General features: G+C 36.4%; 1 long non-coding RNA gene across 1 annotated transcript; it reads left to right on the top strand.

The window, feature by feature from the left end:
* Window positions 1-234: 234 nt before the first annotated feature.
* Window positions 235-3,431, top strand: LOC142632150 (uncharacterized). Its single transcript, XR_012843741.1, has 3 exons — window positions 235-457; window positions 1,829-2,100; window positions 3,058-3,431. It is a non-coding gene; the product is annotated as an uncharacterized LOC142632150 (long non-coding RNA).
* Window positions 3,432-4,727: the final 1,296 nt, after the last annotated feature.

The following is a 4,727-nucleotide window of genomic DNA, read 5'->3' as shown; positions in this document are numbered from 1 at the left end:
AAAAAAGAAGAGAAAACAGGGTTTGGGTTTTATTGTTAATAATCGTGGGGTACGGTACCACATAAATATGAACCATTCCATAAAATTAAAAAAAAAAAAAAAAATCTGAATCATTCATTTAATATTGTTTTCATCTTGACCGTTCCTGTAATTTTAAAAGATATTGGTTACCGGTTAAACAAGTTTTAAATATAAAGAAAAAATAATAACATTTATCGATATCCTTTTCTCCACTGCCTAGCGTTTGCCTCTCTAGAGTCTTCTCCTCCAATCCAACCACAATAACCAGACAGCTGCTAAACAAAACCATACCCGCCAGACAGCGGCGCACCCACAAATTTCCATCCAACTCGGCGGCGCACCCACAACCTCAAATCGGCGGCGCCCTCATATCCGATCCAACTCGGCGGCGCTTCTTCTCTTCCATTCTAAATCGGCGGCGCCACCACAACTTCAGGTTCTCTCTTTACATATGATTAACGCTGATATGGGTTTATGTTATTTCCCTAAACTTTGTGGGTTTATGCTATTATTGTTTTGTTTGAGTTTCGGTTCTTATATATATGACAAATTAATCTTTACACCGAAGGGCTTGACAGTCCACCATTGATAGCCTGGATCACTACTGCCATGTGAAACGAAATTGTAATAAGGTTGCCGATGCTTTGGCAAAGAAATCTCGGGTTGGGTTAGAACTTCAGGTTTGGGTTGAAGACTTACCTGGGGACATTATCCCCCTTGCTCTGTTTGATGTTCATTAGTTTTCTTATGTTTTAATAAAAGCATCAGTCTGTTGGTTTCTTAAAAAAAAAAATTAATAATAATCTTTACACTTTTGAGTTTGGGATGTGAGACGAGAAACTTGAGTGAGACGTGGGAACCCTTATACGCACACCAGAGGAACAGGTTGCTCTACAGTTGGGTTTGGCAACAGACAAGTTAGAAAAAACCTTCTCAAATAGTGACATTTCTGAGTCTTTCGGATTGAGATAGATTACACGCCCACCTTGCGATTGGTAGCAATTGGGTTTTAAAGGTTGAGATTTAAAAAAAAAAAAAAAAAATTCTTTGGTTCTTAAATTTGTTAAACCATTTTACTTTCTACTTTTCTATTTTAACCCTTTATTTATTTATTTTTTTAATCCTATAAGAAAGTTGCAGTTTCACAGTGCGGAGAGGCTTGTAGACTGGTATTTACAACTGAGACATCTTTAGTACAGAGCATGCTAATCATACATTTTTGCTTCTTAAGGATTCATGTTTGTATGGGAAAAAGTAATTAATTTTGTACTTATTGCTTCAATTAATTGCCATTCTTAAGGTTTAAGATTTCTCATTAGAACCTGAACTTTTAAGTTTTGCCATTGTTAACTTAAAAATTTTCTTTCCCCATTTTTTTAGCAGGAATGTACATTGTAATATGGAAAATGCTGCTTTGTCTTAAATGTGCTACTCAAATGAATAAAAGAGTAATTTTTGCCTTAATGCAACCGACAACATAATTGTAAATGACTAGTTATCTACTTGGTTAGTGTTATAGATTTTCTATGTGGATGATTAGATCTTGACAGTTATGGACTAATTGATTTATGAATCATGGCCTAGTGATTCTCGATGTACTGGATTTTAGGATGTAATCTATGGGAAAAACTTTTGGAAGTGTTGTGTGAATAGGAGATTCTTCCTCTGTCTGATAAATTCCCTACTATCTATTGAAAAGAAAAATGAAAAACGCCTGACCTAAGGGAACCATATGGCTAGTTGATTTTCTTGAGGATGCTCATATATTCATTATTAAAATAACATTTCCATGCAATCTTTTTGAAAGGTTCTTTTTGGTGATGATGATTTTGGTGTAAGCAAGATGAACTATTTCCCCTGGTGTTCGCTGGACCTGGAATCAAATCTAAGGATGATGTTGGGCATGAAATTGACAATTTTGAGACTAATGGGAATCTGGACTTTGGGGATGGTGATATGGGAGAAGGTTCAAGTGATGAGTCAACCCTAAACAGCGACTAGGGTTGGGGTTGGGACGAGCACCCAGATCCATGCACCAGAGGAACTGGGAGCCCTATAGTTGGGTGGGGCAACAGACAAGTAAGGAATAACCATACAAAATAGTGATATATGGACATTAATTTTCTTATTCAATCAACTATCACATATTTCAGGAGTCTTTTGGATTGAGATTCCTTGTAATATTAGTTAGGGGTATCTAACCTTGCATTTTGTAGCAATTAGGTTTTAAAGGTTGAGATTAAAAGTAAAAATTAAGTTCTCTGAATCATAAATATTTTTTAACCTTTTTATTTTTCTATCTTTTACCTTTTTTTTTTTTCTCACAAGAACCGTGCAACAAGAAAGGTGCAGTTGCACGGTGTGAAGAGGCTTGTAGACTGGTATCTATAACTGAAACATCTTTTGCATGAGGTTGAGTATCAAGTACAGAGCATGCATACATTTTTGCTTCTTAAGGATTTATGTTTTTATGGGATAAAGTAATTAATTTTGTGCTTATGGCTTCAATTATTTTCCATTCTTAAGTTTTAAGATTTCTCTTTAGAACCTGAATGTTTAAGTTTTGCCATTGTTACCTTGAAAGTTTCCTTCCCCCATTTATTAGCAAGAATGTACATTGTATCATGGAAAGTGCTGCTTTGTCTTACATGTGCTACTCAAATGAATGTATGAGTAATTTCTGCCCCAATGCAACCAACAACATAATTGTAAATGGCTATTTATCTACGTTGGTTAGTGTTCTAGATTTTCTGTGTGGATGATCAGATCTTAACTGTTGTGGTCTAATTGTTTTATGAATCATGGCCTAGTGATTCTTGATGTACTGAATTTTAGGTTGTAATCTATGGGAGAAACTTTTTACAGTGTTGTGTGAATAGTAGATTCTTCCTCTTTCTAATAAAATTCCCTACTCTAGCTATTGAAAAGAAAAAAGAAAAACACCCAACTTAAGGGAACCATATGGCTAGTTGATTTTCTTGAGGATACTCATATATTAGTTATTGAAATAACATTTGCATGCAATCCTTTTGTAAGGTGCTTTTGGTGATGATGATATAGCCAAGAGGAACTATTTTCCCCTGGTGTTCGTTGGAGCTGGAATCCAATCTATGGATGACGTTGGGCATGAAGTTGGCAATTTTGAGGCTAATGGGAATCTGGACATGGGGGATTGTGATACAGGAGAATCAGAAGATAAATATTACCTGCAAGTTGAACAACGACGAACTTCAATGTGTGTTTCTGCACTGTGATTTGCCCTTCTAATAGTTATTGTCAAGTTGCTTGGATTACAATGTTCCCTCTATGGGTTTGTATTTCCTATTACATATATGAATAAGAACAATAACTTGTACAAGTCCCTTTGTGCTGTATTATACTTCTCTGGAATTTGTAGTTACAGCTGAAAATCTGCCCCTAATCAGTTTGTTAAAAATCATTAAAATATTTAGGGTGTTTCATGCACTTGACAAATGAAACTGAAAGAAAAGAAAACTCTCCTACAAAACAAAAGAAGGCACAAATCATAGCTTTAAGTAATTAAGCAAAATTCTTTATAGACAAGTAGAAATGCCACTATTGAAAGCATTTAGGATTTTAATGTGGTTTATGAGGCGATAGGAATGCATTGCAGTCGCAATATTGATATTCCTGTATCTAAAACATACCCTATAATAACCAAATCGTCTTCATCCTCGTGGTAATAATTTGATGTGCTTGAGAAGCGAACCTACAAACCAGAGAGCAGAGGCATACAGGACTATTGCTAGAGATGACAACATGGAAGCCATGGCAATAATCCTTAGGGTGAACAAAGTAGAATTCTTGGGATATGTAGTTAATGATCAGGGTATTCACATGGATTACCATAAAGTCCAAGCCATACTTGAATGGCCAGAACCAAAAAAATGTGCAGAAGTGTGGAAGTTTTCATGAGTTAGCAACATTTTACAGAAGGTTCATCAAGGGGTTTAGCACAATTGCAGCACCCTTGACTGATTGCTTGAAGATGAAGACTTTGGAATAGGGGGAAACAGCCAGGAATAATTTCAATGCCCTTAAGCAGGCCTTAACCACGGCACCTATGCCTGTTGTACTAGACTTTGAGTAGATCTTTGAATGGGATTGTGTTGCGAGTGGGTTTGGCATTGGGGGCGTTGAGCCAAGAAGGCAGACCTTTAGCCTATTTTAGTTAGAAGCTAAGTGGTCCTTAGGAGAGCATTAGCATGTATTTTGTTTTGGTAGAGCGCTACAAGGAGATCTGGTTCTGTATATATAGTGGTTGACAGATTCTCTAAAATGTATCACTTTATTCCATGTAGAAAAACTAATGATGCTTCCTATGTAGCTCTTTAGAAATGCATATAGATTGCATGGTGTGCCTTCTTCTAATACATCTGACAGAGATGCCAAGTTCTTGGCACATTTCTGGAGGACCCTATGGAAGAAGATAAGGATTGAATTTAATTTCTGCACTACTTTCCATCCTCAAATTGATGGACAGACTGAGGTGACAAATGGGAGCTCAGGGAAACTTGTCGAGGTGCTTGATAGGAGAAAATCCTAGAGAATGGGTAGTTATCCTACCATTAGGCATTAGCAGAGTTTACCTAGAATTCATCACTCAACATATCAATTTAGACATCTCCATTTTTGACGTAGTGAATGGATCCAAGCTGTCCAGTGTTATTGATGTGATTCCCTTA

Source organism: Castanea sativa, chromosome 4 (genome assembly GCF_040712315.1).
Source record: "Castanea sativa cultivar Marrone di Chiusa Pesio chromosome 4, ASM4071231v1".
Taxonomy (NCBI): domain Eukaryota; kingdom Viridiplantae; phylum Streptophyta; class Magnoliopsida; order Fagales; family Fagaceae; genus Castanea; species Castanea sativa.
Note: the sequence above shows the minus strand (reverse complement) of the source record. Positions and strands in the feature narration are given on the sequence as shown.